The following is a 16,917-nucleotide window of genomic DNA, read 5'->3' on the forward strand; positions in this document are numbered from 1 at the left end:
TTTCTCATTGAATTTTTTTTTTAAGATTTGTTTATTTAGGGGCACCTGGGTGGCTCAGTGGGTTAAAGCCTCTGCCTTCGGCTCAGGTCATGATCCCAGGGTCCTGGGATCGAGCCCCGCATCGGGCTCTCTGCTCAGTGGGGAGCCTGCTTCCTCCTCTCTCTCTGCCTGCCTCTCTGCCTACTTGTGATCTCTGTCTAATAAATAAATTAACAAAATCTTTAAAAAAAAAGATTTGTTTATTTACTTGAGAGAGAGAGAGACAGAGACAGAGAGAGCATGAGCAGGAGGGGCAGAGGGAGAGGGTGAGAGAACCTCAAGCAGACTCCCCACTGAGTGCAGAGCCCCACTCTGATGCCTGATGCGAGGCTAGATCCCAGGACCCTGAGATCACAGCCTGACCTGAAGTTGGACGTTTAACTGACTGAGCCATCCATATGCCTCTGCCTGTTCTTTTTAATAACATCATTTCTTCATTTACCTTTGTAAGGCATTTCATTTCTTCCAGAGTGAATTTACATTCTAAAATTTGATTTTGTAGGTTAATGTCATAGTATTACATTACTTTATGGAATTTAGAGTTTAATTTAAATCAGTGGGAAGTTTATCTTTTGTTATTCCCCTCCCCTCTTCTCTCTCTTCACTGTTTAGTTATTTTGAAGCTGTCTTTCTGAGCCTATCCCAGCAGATGGGGTGAACAAGATTTTATATTACAGATTGTAGGTCCTCTGTTCCAGAGTAAGTTGAGACTATCACAGCTCACCATAGAACCAATGGATGATATTTTTTTATTATGTTATGTTAGTTACCATAAAGTACATCATTAGTTTTAGGACTTCAATTATCTGTGCCATCTGTTCTCTTGCCCTCAGGATATAGGAATTCTTATAAAGAATTCGTGACTGGGGAAAGGGAGAGATACCCTAAATTATTTAGGGAAGGCCAATATAGTTTATATAGTTTAATGTTCTTCATAGTTGAATATAGTATCCACTGAAAGAACTAAGAGAAAGTGACTACATCTTTAATAACAACTTAATAAAAAGAGCAACATATCTAAAGTCTTAATCATCTAGGAAGTCTGAGTTGAGAGGAAACTGGCAGGGGTGCCCATCCTAAAAAGATTTTTCTCATCACCGGTTACAGTGTCTGAAAACCCATTTTTGGAATTGCTCTGTTGAATCATGAAATCTTTTAGATATTAAGAATCTCCTATCAAACTAGTTACTCCTTGAGGGATCACATCTTATTTATTACTAGCACAATTTCTGGCAGATAATAGGTGTTCAAGAACATGTCTGTTGAATGAATATGAAGTAACATCCATACAGAGGATGTTGGTAAGAACTGTTCTTTTTTTATTATTAATTATTTTTATTAACATATAATGTATTATTTGCCCCAGGGGTACAGATCTGTGAATCGTCAGGCTTACACGCTTCACAGCACTCACCATTTCACATACACTCCCCAATGATAAGGCCAGTTCTTGAAGCTCATGTTCAACTAACACTTGTTCGATAGCTTGAAAAGAGTAACCAACCTATAATATTCTTGACCAAGAAGGGGGACCATTTTAAGCTAGATTACCAGGCTCTTGGTATCTTTATTTTTCCAATTCCAATATACTTGGTTATATTATTGGAAGTAGAAAGTTGGGACTTGAGTTGAGAGATCAGCAAAAAGGAGAGAATAATTTTTCAGGGAAACTTACTCTTCAAATTAAATCATTTAATTCTTTAATTACAATTGTACCTGTTATCATCTATAGAATATCGTATAATGCTTATGATATACCAAGCTATGACTAAAAGTATGCTGTTTTTATAAATATATATTTATGTAAATATATAATAAATATTACAAATATTATATATGTATATATAGGCTTGTAACTTGATTATGATATGGTGTTACCTATGATTCAGAGGTATGAATCCTTTGAGTGAAATGTAATTCCCACTTACATATTCTTTTTAGGAGAAAATTTCCCTGTCTTGAAGTGATCTGCTTCATGATACAAAGACCATGAATTATATTTTGAAAAGGAGAAAGAGGTTTGTAATCAAGATGGAAACTTTTGACTATCACCACCATTATCACTTCTACCATTTATTTACACTGTGGGTACAAAGGGGTTGATTACTCTCTATAATCTATCAACTGTTAGCTATGCATTGCATAATTCTGTGAGACTCAGAGATTAAATGTCCTCAGCTAGTAAATAGTAGATTCACATGTTCACAAAAATCAACTATTTAAAGGATTAAATTAGGTGCCCTATCTCCACTAACTATCCTTCTCAAGTATAAAATATCTTCTTAATCTATGATTCCACTTTCTCTCCTTTGTATTTTTTCTTTTTCTCTCTTTAACATCTTCTTTCTTTCCTTTCCATTTCATTCCCTTTTTCTGTGCTAATCTAATATTCAAAATCCAAAAAGAGGGCAAGAAAGTGGATAGAGGTTGTGTGATATAGGTGGAGAAAGAAAAAGAGGGAAGAGAGAAGTTTGTGGTTGAATAATACCCTATTCACTTAAGAAAAAAACCCACGCACTCCAATTCTTCCACATCATATATGCAGATTTGTAATGTGTTTAGATAAACATACATGTATAAATAAAAGTGAAGTTATGATGCAAATACTGTGGAGGAGAGAGGTGCAGTTTCTTAATCCGAAAAACAAAAAATAAACATTACATCAAAACACAAACCAAACAATTCTGCTCATATTCCCAACTATCATCTTCTTTTTTGCTATTAAAAAAAAAATACCAGGGCGCCTGGGTGGCTCAGTGGGTTAAGCCGCTGCCTTCGGCTCAGGTCATGATCTCAGGGTCCTGGGATGGAGTCCCACATCCGGCTCTCTGCTCAGCAGGGAGCCTGCTTCCCTCTCTCTCTCTGCCTGCCTCTCTGTCTGCTTGTGATTTCTGTCTGTCAGATAAATAAATAAAATCTTAAAAAAAAAAACACAAAAAAAGCTCTTATCCTCTCTTTACTCTGAAATGCACATGTGTGTGTGACCTGCATGCAAAAGAAGACCAGAGAGGGGATGATGCTTAATGCAAAATAAAATCCATTTTGTAAACATGTTATTTTATTTTATTTTCTAATAGCCTCCCTTTTGGTATTTACAGAAGATTTCTCCTTGTGTATTTTATACAGGCATATGAATACAGGATATAGGAGTACATCTAATGTGGATTACTGTGCATTTGCCTTTTCCAGGAAGCATCGTGTAGACCAGTATAGTGTTAAGAAAGCTCCCCAAGGACAGTGAGGATTTGTCAGTGTGCTTTTTATTAAAGGATGCAGAAAGTGTTGTGTTTGGCTACAGGTTGACATTTTCAAAAGCATATCCTTAGGACAATAAAAAACGTTTAGGATAAACATTAAATTTTTATTTCATTTCAAAACACCATATATACTTCCTAAGAAAACAAGAAACGCACACACAAAAAAACTGAAGACAATTCTATTGTAGTTCCATTTTTAATAATTTGATGTGTCCCTCCACCCCAGTTGATTTTTTTAACAGTTTTGCCATATTTATACATATGAAAGTATGTAATATGTTAAACATATAAAAAGTGAGATTAATAGGTTGGCTTCCAGAAACACTCTACAAGAGAGAAGGGGAGCCATACTGGTCTTTGGGAGAAACCCAATCTTAGTACTAATTGACCTCTTGATCCAGCCCAGTTCTGATGTTGCGGGATTCCTTTGATGGGGATAAAAGCTTCCCTTGTTTTAACGACAGTTTGCAGATCACTTCTTAAATATGTACACGTTTGGAGTTCAGTAGGTCTTCCTGAGGAACTTGGGACACCTTCCTTCATTGATGTGGGTTGCAATTGCTGCTAAAACCTGGGAGTCAAAAGCAACAAGGAGGGGGTGGGGAGCCGCCATTTACAAAACCGGAAATGATTAAAATCTCAGGGTTGAGACCATTCCCATTAAGTTAAGGCTTGCCAAGACCACAGTTCCTGCTTCTGTTGTCTACCCTGAAGAGCACAGAGTAGAGGTTTGTCTACCATAAGGTTGGCAGTAGAATCTCTCCAGCTATTGGAGAGCACAGGGAGAGAGTGAGACATTGGCGTGGCCAGCACCGGGGAAGGGCGCTAATTTGAGAGGTCAGCTGCGAGTCCAGCTCAATGGCCTAGTCTCGCAGGCCGTGGCTCGGACCCTGCCGGCCTCCGTCCTCTTCCGCTCGCCTCAGGTACAGCCCGGCGGATCCCTCCGCCGCAGCGTGCGCTCCCGGTAGCGCCGCGATCGGCTTTTCGGCAATACCCGGATGGAAGCGTAATGGCCGCCATCAGGGACTCGCAGGCAATGGGGACCACGACAGGTATTCCCTATGAGCGGGGCCGTCCGGACTTGTTAGGATGCCGGGACTTCTAGATGGCCAGCCAGGGGGCAAAATGCGAGTTTGTGGGGGTGTCAGGGTCCCCTGAACCGGCTCAGGGTTCCGCCTCTTGTGATAGGAAGCGCCTGCTAAATAGTCCCGGCTATTCAGCGCTTCCGCCTAACTTGCTGCAAAGTTTTTCTAGAGAAGTCGCTTCTTTTACTCAGCGCTCCTGCAGGCTGCTAGAGCTAACCTTCCTCTTCTTAGCTGGGTTTGCACTACGCTCGGGCTTTTTGAACTTTGCTTCTCCCACAGCCTAGGAGCTGGAGCGGGAGCGCGGCGACCGTGTGCCTCCGCGCGCCCGAGGGGAGCCGAACCCCGGAGGAAGGGGCGGATCGGGCGCGGTGTTGGGACGGAGCGGGGCGCGCGGCGCTCGAAGCACCCACTCGGCGCATTCCGGGGCTGGTGGAGACAGCATGGGTACTGCTGCGACCGCACCCCTCGAGCCGTAGATTCGCAGGCCCACGGCAGTCCGACTCGACGGCGTCCCCATTGTGGGTCCAGTCTCTGGTCATTGGAGGTCTTTTCTTGCATCTACGCTCAGCTCTCTGGCGCGCGCTCCCTCCTCCACAGAGTTGGCCAAAGGCGCCCTTCTTGCAGACCCCAACCACACCCAGTGGCCGATGGATTTCTTTGTAACTGGCTTTCTCACTTGTAGGGTCCATTTTGAGTCTGTTCTTAACATGGTGTCCTCATTGTCAAGTAGACAGTCTCTTTCTAGATGGATATGGTAATGGAAAATATATAGGGTGAATGTATATAAGGTAAAATGTTGTAACTCTTTAAGTAGACCAACAAAACAGGGTAGCTTTAAGGTATAGAATACAAAAGTTCAGGTTCAGTTTTGCTTAATTCGGGGGGGCGTTTAGTATTTGTGAGCTATTTTAGCCAAAACATTCGTTGGGTGTGTTTGGATATCAAAAGTCTAAAAACACCAAGAAAATAAAATAAGTCAATATTAAGGAATTCGTAAGAATGCTGAACTTTGGTTATAGCAGTGGTGAAAAAGACACTAAACTGTACATCAGGATAGGAATTTCATTAACTTGAGTGACTGTGTGTTAGGCTTAGTTTACTGTTTTTTTGTTTTTTTTTATGCAGCCAGGGATCTGATTTAAGAGTGTACCTTAAAGTTAGTATTCTCAGGTTGAACAGATAGAAACCACTTAAGTTGAGGGAGTGAAATAACCTGACATTTTGCAAAGTTTTAGCTGCAAATCCATATAAGTGAATTTATTATCTTTTAGCAAAACCGTATATTTCTGATACTTATAAAGGAAGACATTGCATTGGGTTAACATTTTTCAGGCCATTAGCATTTCATGAGGATGGTAAGCATAGTAGACCACGTTCATTTTTGTTAAAATTCTTATTAATAAGATGAGCCCCGAGTGTAGAAAATTGTTAACAAAAGGGGAGGGAGGGAAAAAATGCAGGTATCTGACCTGTTTTGCACATCCAGATTATTCTTTATTGTTGCAGTGAAAGTAAGAATGAATGTCAGTTCAAAATGTTATATCTGTTTTTATGGAAGGGTAAAGGAATATACAACCACAATGAATACCTATCTGTACATCAATAATGTATGAGCTTTTAAATGGTTGAGTTTTTTTTTAGAAATTATTATCACACTTTAAATTCTATTCTCTTCTTTCTTATCAGTATATGTGGTCCCAAGTTTTTGTATCTTGAAGCATTCCAGAAGATATATTTTAGCATAAATATACAATTTGACTTCAGAATGTACTTTAAACATGTCCTTTAATGTACTTTTATTGTTTACTTTTCTGTTTGGAATTGTTCTTATGGAAGCATTGTCTGCTTTAGATCACTTAATACAACTTTTTTTGGCGGGGGAGGGGATGATGAAAGTTTTGAGTCTTGCTCAGTTTCCTTTAGGGACTCTACCAAAAGTTTTGTGATAAAGCACTATAAGGAGAAGGAAAGAATTGTGGTGAAGTTGAAATTTTTATTATCTGATTCCAGGTGTGTACTATGAATGTTTTAGTTCTGTATGGGGGTGTTGGCTTTACGTGGTAAGCAATTTTCATGGGATGTTAGAAAGCGCAAGTGAGTATAAAGAGGTAGTATGGTGGTAGTGGTAGTAGAATATCTGGCTTGGAATCAGATCTAGATTGTTCTAGGTTTGTGATTTTTGGCAAGATTCATTTTCCTGATCTTGAAATAAACAAAGAAAGTGAACTAGATTGAGCCTAACTTCCCTTCTAAACTTTGAGTTTTGTGATTTTTATAAATATATGACGTATTATCATGGAGTAGCAATGATGGGTTATGGGCCAGAAGTGGAGAAGGTTTTCTTTTCCTCTTAAATTTAAACACATAATATGAAGCATAATTGAATCAAGAGTATAAAAACATTTTACTAACAGGTTTTGCAGTCAGTTTTAAAATCTTGGTCTTCATTTCCAGATATCGTCTCTTTTGATCACTGTTCCTGATTGTGGCTTTGTCCAAGCATTAAATTGCGTGCCTTTTGTTCCTTGAAGAAGGAGGTATGGTAAAGATTGAAGTATTACAGCATGTAGTCTATTAAGCAGTAAGTTAATATGTTTTGATATTGGACAAAATAAAGTAAAATACTTATGTATACATAAGTTTCTTATAGTTTTATTTTTGGCCTACATAAAATACTTACAGGTTTTCTTTTAATGTAAGCAAAAAAGGTCTTTTTGGTTTTGTAGTATATTATTTAATACTCCATTATTGATGTAATGATAATTTTAACTATATTCTTCTAAATATAAAGACAGCATTAAAGTCTTCTGGGTAATGAACGATGGAGTTACATATGGTAGGAAGATGTTTTGAAGTGGTATAAATGACCAGATGAGTGTTTGTGTTTTGCTCTAATAAGTGCAAAGTAATGCACCTAAAGAAAAGCTGAAATATATTTATATTTTGATTAATGGCATCTACATTATGAGTCAGAAAAGGTACTTGAGAATCACTGTGGAGTTATGACTGGTTTCCTGAAGACAATCTTTTGAATATCCTGGTGTGAACAAAAAGAAGGAAAAAAAAATCTGCCATCAAATCCATGGTATTATAAGGAAAGCTTTGCATACTCAGTGGAAAATATTGTACCCTTATACAAAAACATGGTTTATCTACCCTTGAAACACAAGTGTCTCTTACTGTTTGTTTTGGATAGGTACTGGGATACCACAGTATCATATAATTCCTCTCACCAAATACAGTAAGTGTACCCATAAATATAACCTTAAATTAGAAATAAGATTATTTGTATAACTACTGAAATAGCTGAAGTAGACTAAACCAATTTAAATTATTACTTCAGTAATCATAACCATGTTTTGCCATGAGTTTTTCTAGTAGATGGCTTTGTTTTCAGGGTCATTTTTCACAAAGGCAGGAATGTTTTATTTTATTAGAAGTTAATGTCTAACAACTAAGTACAGTGAGTAAGAGTGGCAAAGTTTAGATACTGGGTACTTACCTGTGTTCATTTATATATGTTAATTGCTTCCTACATAACATTTGTTTGCCCTCTTACTGAGTTAGGTTCACATGGGTACTGTGTTGTTCCTGAATAAAGTAAATGCTGAGTGCTAAGGATTTTCTTTACTGTGTTTGATCCAAAATTCTCAGAAAAAGTAATATGATGAAGAATGAAAACTTCAAGTAATGAAGTAAACAAGAGGCTGCTCTATGATGACTGACCAAAATGATTTGGATTATTCCATCTTAAAAATTGTGAGCAAAGTCTGACTAAATTTTAAAATCACTATTGGTTTGACTGCATGAAACAGATATCAGAATATCAGAATGAAGTTGCATGACTTGACACTTAGGATAATTAAGTAGGTTTCACATGGGTCTCATTTCAAGAAATGGTGATAGCTAAAAAATATTGGTTTCACAGAAAGTCAAATAATTTCACAGTGTGGTAAAATCATCACTGATTCCTGATTAAAATTGAGTTGTTTAAAGGTTATAGCTGGTAGAAAAAGAAATATGTATTTGTTGACCTTGAACAACACAGGGATTAGGGAAACTGACCCCTACACAGTTGAAAATCTGCATGTATTCTTTTGACTCCTTTAAAACTTAATTACCGTAAGCCCTCTGTTGACTGGAAGACTTACTGATAGCATGAATATTTGATTAACATATGTTGCTATATATATTAGATACTATATTCTTAATAACAAATGATGGTAAAGTAGTCTAGAGAAGAGCAAATGTTATTAAAATCATAAGAGAAAAATATATTTATAGTACTATACTGTATCAAAAAATCTGTGTGCAAGTGGACCTGCGTGGTTCAAAGCTGTCTTGTTCAAGGGTCAGCTGTATATTAATTTTATCAACTCAGTATCTCTTCGTTTGGGGAGCCATCTCTCCCCTATTATGAGTGGTTAGTAGGCCAATCATATAGACTTATAACCCAAACCTAGTCATCCCTATTGAAACAGTGATGGCCTGTTAATCAAGCAGAATCTTGATAATCAAGAACCCTTCTTTGAAATTGATGTATGAATCCTAGGAGAAAGATCCTCCCTTTTCTCTAAAGTTACCAATGGGGTAGGGTGTTAGTGACACTCTTTTCCACATGTATGAGGGCCCCATCTGTAGTAGGAAAAGTGAAGCCATATGGAAATGGGAGACGGGTGGCGATAGCATGCCAGTTTCAGTTCTAGGGACCATGGTTAAGAGTATCTATGGTTTTCTTTTGATCCTGTCAGTTACCATGGTGTCCTTCCCAGTCCTATGTTCCAAAATTTTGTATATAAAATAGTTTGAATTGGATTGCAGCAGAAAATGTTCTAATGGATATTTGGCCCTTATCAATTTAGGATCTGTAGCTTCACATTGATCACATCCATCCACAATTTCCCCTTTTCTTCCACCTTATGAAAGATGCCCATCGCTCATCATTCATGTATATATTCAGTCCTTCATTCAACCTACAAACATTTGTTGAGTGTCTACGATGTGCAAGTATGTGCAACTGTCTGGATAGCCAAGCATTTTACCTGCTGGCTAAGTGGATGGTGGACTTCCTTTAATGTAGCACGTTTTTATAGTTTTAGGTTACACTGATCAATAAGTATGTGTTCAGAATAATCAGTGCTGTGCCAGCATTTTAGTAATATGAAAGAATAAAAGGAATTCTTTGCCTTCTGAGTGCTTATAGTTTAGTTAAGGAACCCAGATTAACATATATGAAATAATACAAACAGCAGATAAATGAATGCGTGATTGTATGGTATGGATTTTAAGTCTGAGTTCTGATAGAAAAGAAATTAGTGAGGGACTGGCAGGTTTCTTGAAGGAGGTATCACAGCAAATGGGTTTTAACTTATGAATCAAGTTTTGTTAGGCACAGAATAATTGGGGAAGGGATGGAGTTGAAAATGACTGAGGGCTGATCAAGATGGAGTGGAGGTTGGTTTGACTAACAATTTGTATTTTGGGGGAGTGAGAGGTAGTGAGATACAAGGTTGAGTATTATAGGTAAATTCATGTGTGAGGCATTTGGAAAGCCAAACATTTTATTTTTTGATAAGGTGGGGATTTCTTTGAATAAAATGTTTATATTTCTTTTAAGTGTGATGCCACTTTTGTGATGCTAAGATATAAATAAGTGTAATCGAGTGATGGAAATTTACTTGTGGAAAAGATCTTGTTATATTCCTCTGCCTTGAAATTTTTAAAAAAACAGCCATTGACCTACAATGTTGTTCTGTTTTATATGTTATATACATATAATATATATATAATTAGTTTTTTCTTCTCATTTTTCCCCTTTTATTGAGAGATCTCATAGTGACTGTCAAAACCATATCCTTCCTGTAGAGATACAGCCAGTTCAAAACTAATGTTGCAGTAGATATAAAAACATTCTGAGAGAGATAAAGAATGAAATTAATGTTTGATTACTCATAATAATACTTGTTTTGAGCTCCAGATACTAGGAATGATATGTAGGTTAATTCTTCCATTAAGTGCTGTTGTCTACTTAACCTTCTTTATTCAATAACCAGTTAGCTTATCCTCAACTCAAAAGAATTAACATTTGGAACATTCCTGTTTACCAGGTTTGGTAAACTTTTGCTGTAAATGGCAAAATAGTATATATTTTAGGTTTTGTGGGCAGGGTGGTTTCTTTGGGCCTATCAGCTGCTGTTGTAACATGATAGCAGCCATAGGCAATATGTAAATGAATGAATGTGGCTATGTTCTAATGAAACTTAATTTACAAAAAAAGGCAGCAGGCTACATTTGGCCCATAGGCTGTTGGCTGTGGACCACCTATCATAGACTTAATGAGGCATTTCATTCGACAGCTTCTCATGCTCACATTTTCCTATTATCCTCCTCTATAGTAACTGTAGATCAATTATTTTATTATTTTCTAAGTTCACCTCTTCCATTTGTTCAGTAGATCCCACGCCTTCTCATCCTGCGAGGGACATTGCTACTGCTTCTCTGTTTTTTCTCTTTCATCATCAGTTTTTCAGGGTAATTTCTTCCAGTTTTAAAAAACAAACAAAACAAGAAAATAACACTACTGCAGTTCTTCTCTTGGTTTTTTATACTAAAACGCCTTAAGAGTTGTCTGTATTCATCTCCACTTCCTTTCTTCCCATTTCCTCTTAAATCTGTGCTAGTCAGCCCTTCTATGGTGCTAGTCAGTGTCACCAGTGGTCTTGACATTAAATCCAGTGGTCAGTTCTCACTCCTGATCTTGCTTGTCAGAGTTGATCAATCTCTGATCTGGGAAACTCTTTACTTTGCTTTCAGGATACCACTCTCCTAACTTACTCACTGGTCATTCCTTTCATTCTTACTAGTTGGTTTTTTCTTCTCTTTTTACTCTGAATGTTGTAGTATCTTGAGGCTTAGCCCTTGGACTTCTCTGTGTGTGTACTTATTCCTTGGTGATTTTATTCAGTTCTGAATACATAAATATATACACACCAGTGACCAAAATTTTTATTTTACCCCAAGGTCTGTGTATTCTCTGTTCAGCTACACATCCACATTTCCACTTGAGTATCAACTAGATCTCTCAAATTCTATATGGCTAAAACTGAACTCTTGATATACTTTTTATACTTAGTGTTTCCACATAGTCTTTCTATATTAATAAATAGCAATTCATTTCTTCCGGTTGCTGATGTTAGGACTTTAAGAATTAATCCTTAACATTCTCTCTTCACAGACCAGATTTAGTCTGTCAGCATATCTTTTGGCTAGGTCGTCACAGCATATCCACCATCTAACCATACCTCATTGTCTTCACCAAAGTCTCCACCATTGTCTCATGTCTCCATCATCTCTCTCCTGACAGTTGTAGTATAATTATCTCCAAACTGGTCTTCTGGCTTTCACTCTTACCTCCTTCCCAGATACTCTGTTCTTACCATTGCAGCCAAAGTGATCTCTAAAAAATCATTCAGCTTATGTTATTTCTCTACCCCAAGTGCTCCAGTAGCTTCCCATCTCATTTATAGTAAAACCAGAGTCCTTTTGGTGTCCCTCAGGCCTTGTTCCAGTTCCATTACTTCTTTGACTTCATCTCCTACTGCTTTCCCTCTAGTGTTTTCTGTTTCAGTCATACTGACATTCTTTCTAGTCTCTGAACATGTTAGGCACACTCTACACTCAGTGTTAGCACTTACTATTTCTTTTCTCGGGAACACTTTCTGCCTCCACTTCTTAGGATCTTGGCTCAAATAAGACTTTTTCAAATGAGGGCTACCTGACTTCACATTTATTGCAACTCTCTAGTTCTGCCTGTTTTTCTCTGCTTTATTTTTCTCTGTAGCACTTGGGATGTTTGAATATATTAAATAATTTACACTTTATCACCTAAATAACTAGCAGAGTGTTATGTCCATGAGGTGAGGGATTTTTGTCTGTTTTATTCACTGCTGTGTTTTCAGTGTTTCGAACAGAGACTGGCACAGATTTGGTGCTAGCTACATGGCCAACACTATGCCAGATGCTGGTGATACAGCAAAAAACATGACAGATGTGTTCCTTGTGCTTATACAGCTTTTATTCCAGTGGTGGAGACAGATAGAAAGTAAATTGGCAAATACATAAAATATTCCCAAAGTGTTAAAAAAAGAAATACAAGAGGTTTAGATAGGGAATAATTGTTTCTGTTTGAGAAGTGATGCTTTATAGGTTGGGGAAGGCCTTTCTTGAGGTGATGATATTTGAGCTGAGACCTAAAAGATGAGAAAGATCTAGCCATTTGAAGAATAGAAGCAGGGAATAGCAGGTGCAAAGGCCCGAGATAGGAAGAGTATTTGAGGAACTGAGAGACTATCTGTGATAGCTTGCTGGAGTTATAGTTACAGATGATGAGAGTGGTGTGAGGTGAAGTTTAAGAAGGAGGTACAGTACCAGATGTCACTGCTCCTTGTAAGCCTTGGCAGAGATTAAAGTTTATTTTAAGTGCTTTGGGAAGCCACTGCAGATTTTAAAGCAGGGAGCATAGTGATCTATTTTATATTAAGATCACGTTTGCTCCTGTGTAGGGAAAGGATTCAGAGGAAGGTGGTGGGCAAGAGGGAAGCGTGAATGCCAGTTAGAAGGTTATTTTAATCCAAGTTACAGATGACAGTGGACTGAGATGATGACAGTAGAGATGGAGAGAAGAAGAATTCAAGATGTTTTTTGGGGATGGAATTGACAGGTCTTGCTTACCGATTAGCGTGGGAGGAGGGGAAAGAGGATGCAGGATGATTCCTTGATTTCTGAAATGAGTAACTGGATGGATTGTGGTGCTATATTACTAAAGTGGGGAAGCCTGGGAAGTAGAATTTGCTTCTGTCATAGAGACAGGTGATTTTGGGGGCCAGAGAAAAATTGAATAGTTTGTATTATTGTGGGAAGCTGAGGGTAAATGGGAATCATGTTGATGTGTGTTGTCCCAGTCAGATAGCCATAAATTTTTCGATTCCCCCCACCGGGTGTTCCAAAATCTTAAGTAAAATCTGCCTGATCTACATCATTGCCACAGCAAAATGACAGAAGAAGAAAAGCACAAGAGATGAAATAATCTTTCTCCTTCCCATACTAAATTGAGTGGTTTCTATTTTACTTTGGGTGGATTACTTCTGATTTTTCTCCCAGTTTCCACATATTGAAAATGTGATTTCTGAAGGGCTGATAGAGTGTGTGCATGTGTGTGTGTGAAGTCAAATTCCATTACAGCAAATAAGTTTACATGATCTGTAGCATTTGCTGTAAAGTAATTTAATCTAAAGTCACAGGAAGTCAGATATTTTGGTTGCAAGTAAAAGAATAAATGCATCAAGAGTGTGTTAGGACCCTGTGTACCAATCGTCTTGGTTTTTGTGAGGGATAAATGAAAAATATAAAATAGAACTTGTCTTTAAGAAGATTATGAATTAGCTTGGGAGGTAAAACTTAAAAATGAAATGATGTGACTATAAAGCAGCATAATGAAATGGTGAGCAATGGTTGTGCTTTAAATGGATATTCAGAGAAGGGAGAGATTTGTGTGTATTGCAGGTTTCATGTCCCTATAGGAGATAGATTTAGAAAGGAAGTTCAACCAGTATTGAGAAGATAGAAGGGGATGACAAGCCTGGTGAAAGGAAATAGGATAAAAAAGTGAATAAAGGTGTACGTGTAGGGGAGTGGAAAGCGTCTTTAGATATTGGGCACTGTACATTATATATGTAGTCATTGTGTCAGTAATAAGAAAGAAGATTAACCTGAACCAGGAACTGCTTCTATATTTTAACTTTTGATTTGGGACCTTTGATTTGGGACTCCTTCATAATTGTATACCAACCAGTGTTACCAACCTACTTGAGTGGTACATGGCTCACATGTATCCTAGCATTTTGAATCTCTCTGTATCTGTCCTTAATTACATTAGCATATTTAGCTCTTCATTTCTCTTTTCTGTGTTTAAGTTGCTTATTAGGCCATGATTTGGAGAGAGCTGCCTTTTATTATATCTATTAATTCTACAAAATGTATTCTTTCACTTATTTAAAATATGATAAATATTACCCCTACAGGTAAACTTTTTAAAAACTTAAAGCAGCTACCAAAAAAAGTAAGCCCAGAATGTGTTTCACGTCATGAAAAGATTATTATTTTGAAGGCACTATAAGGTTCTGCTTTTAAACGAAGTTTTAGGTTTTTTTTAATAATTTTCTTTAGATCCCTTTTAGGCAGAACCTTAGGTTTTTTTCAATAAGCTCTTCTTGCTGCATGATTCTTTTGTTTTATTTCTAGTTATATATTCATATGAGTGTTTTGAATTCAGTTATCTCTGTAGAAAAGAATTCGATGACTCAAGGAATGAAATTGTTATACAAAATAATGGCTAATTATGTTAGTCCTTCGGTCTGTGTGATGTGACGTTAGGTTACAGACTACATGCTGAGTTACAAATGAGGGGAAGCTAAAATCAGAGTTTTTTTAGTTCTTTAATGCTTAAGCAACAAGAATTTAATAAAAAGCATATAGATTCTTTTTATATCATTTCAGTAAAGCTAAAGACTATAGAATGTCTTTGCTTTGTAATCTGTTGTAGAAAGCAAATGAAACTCTAGGAATGGTGCTTTTTGATTTACTGTACTCTATTTAGTTGTTTCTTATCCTTGGCATTTCACTTAGGGAATCATCTTTTTAAAATTTCTCTGCGATTCCTAACCTATGTTAACATTGCCAGTTCTCTGGTTCCTCGCTTTTTATTTGGATTTCTCAGTTAGTCCTCTAAATTTTCTGACTTCTATTTTTACTGTTTCCAATATATCTTGCTTTCTAGTACCATTCTAATAATATTTCTAAAATACTGCTTTTATAACTTCTCTCTGCTCATGAACTCACCATGGCTCCTGGTTACCTTTGATTTCAAGTTCAAGTCTGTCCTCTGTAGTCTGTTCTCACTTAACCTCACCATTATACATTTTCTCTGTCATCTAGATCCCACAGTGCCATGGGAGAAAAGCGCTTTTCTTCCAATATTACTCTTTTTTTCTGCTCTAGGTAGCCTTTGCTCCTTTTGTGCAAGTTTAAGTCTACTACTCTTTAAACGATTTCACGAAACCTACCTTTTTGTGAATTAAAGGCAGTCAACATTGATCTATCAACTTAATGTCTTAAGAGTCTGGTTACAAGTAATAGAACCAGCTTAAAGTAGTTTAAGTCACCGTAAGCTGTAAAAGGAGGAATTATTTTAAGGATATAAGATTTCTTAGAATTCAAGGGCAAGAGTAGACACAAGCCTCAGTAAAGACTTGGTGGTAATAACATTGTCCTCTTGGTTTCACTCAGAGTACTTAGGAGAGTTGATGATTCTCCCCCTGCTGTTTGGGTACGTTTGTCTTTTGTTTTGCTATGCTGTCATTCCCTAAGAAATTTAACTTGTTGCCAGTAGATTGAGAGGTAACTTTCTGTAGATTTGTCTATGCCTATACAAACATAGCCCTATAGTATCTTTGCTCCTGACATGAAAATGAGGATCTTTCCTCCTAATAGAAAAATGTATTATTACATGTTTTCATCTGTAACTTCCTTATTTCAAAACAAAACAAAACAAAAATTCACAACGAAATCTAAGTCAATTTAATACATAAACCTTTTTGTTTTTAATGTTTTCAGGTGGGTAAATGTTCCATAATTTACTAATCATTCTCCTATGCATGGATGTTTAAGTGATACTGTTACATATGTTGTGCTTTTATTTCTGTACAATAGGTTGTTAAAAGTGAGGTTTAAGGGAGTATACTTAGACAATGTGAAGGAAATTGGTTATTTTCAGGGAAAATATCAATTGAGAAAAATAATCGAAGCAGTAGAAACCCCCAAGAGCCCAGAAATCATGGAGACCTTTCAAAGTTTTGTAAGGACTAAAATCCAAAGAGGTATCAGGCCTATATGGTATTTTGGTACAGTTGTGTAATTTTAAGGAGTAGGCAGTTCTCATGTTTAGTGAACTATTCCAGAGATGAAATGGTGGAAATTACTCCAGTTCATTTTATATATTCTATATAATGTCAGTATTAAAACTATTAAAGATAGCATCAAAAAAGAAAATTCTGAATAAAGTTTTGTCAGATGAAAACCAGAACTTTATTGAAGAGTAATATACTTAGCTGATGTAAAAATAGTTCAGCATTATCCTTGCTGTTCATTTCTTTGTATACTATAAAGATTTCCCCCACTATCTGAAAATAGAGCATTCTTAGGAAACCTTTTATAAGTTGAAATGGTATAAAGCAAAGAAGCAGTTAGCACTAATTCATGTGGAAATTTTTTAAGTATTCTCAGACCCCCAAAATAACCTTAGTCTTAGGCTTTTCTGATACGTTAGGAGGCACATCTTGCTGGGAGGCCAGAATAATTGAGATCAGGCACAGATGCCCACAGACACAGTTCAAAGCTCTGGCCTCCTGATGCTGACATACTGACCTGTAGTTCCTGGGGAAGGAGCTTGGCGGTGCCATTCTCACTGCTTGGGCTGCATG

General features: G+C 37.1%; 1 protein-coding gene across 16 annotated transcripts in view; it reads left to right on the forward strand.

Moving 5' to 3' along the window:
* Nucleotides 1-4,007: 4,007 nt before the first annotated feature.
* Nucleotides 4,008-16,917, forward strand: part of ZNF518A (zinc finger protein 518A) — a 30,352-nt gene continuing 17,442 nt past the window's right edge. The window contains exons 1-4 of one of the 16 annotated variants that reach the window (XM_047702556.1): nucleotides 4,008-4,024; nucleotides 6,836-6,918; nucleotides 7,578-7,622; nucleotides 8,036-8,140. The gene's annotated coding sequence lies outside the window, so the exon portion shown is untranslated. Of the gene's footprint in view, nucleotides 4,025-4,201; nucleotides 4,220-4,243; nucleotides 4,349-4,508; nucleotides 6,963-7,577; nucleotides 7,627-8,035; nucleotides 8,141-16,917 lie in introns of those variants that run through there. The other 15 variants (XM_047702557.1, XM_047702551.1, XM_047702549.1 and 12 more) reach the window with 15 other exon arrangements.

This window comes from Lutra lutra, chromosome 14 (genome assembly GCF_902655055.1).
Source record: "Lutra lutra chromosome 14, mLutLut1.2, whole genome shotgun sequence".
NCBI classification, from domain to species: Eukaryota; Metazoa; Chordata; class Mammalia; order Carnivora; family Mustelidae; genus Lutra; species Lutra lutra.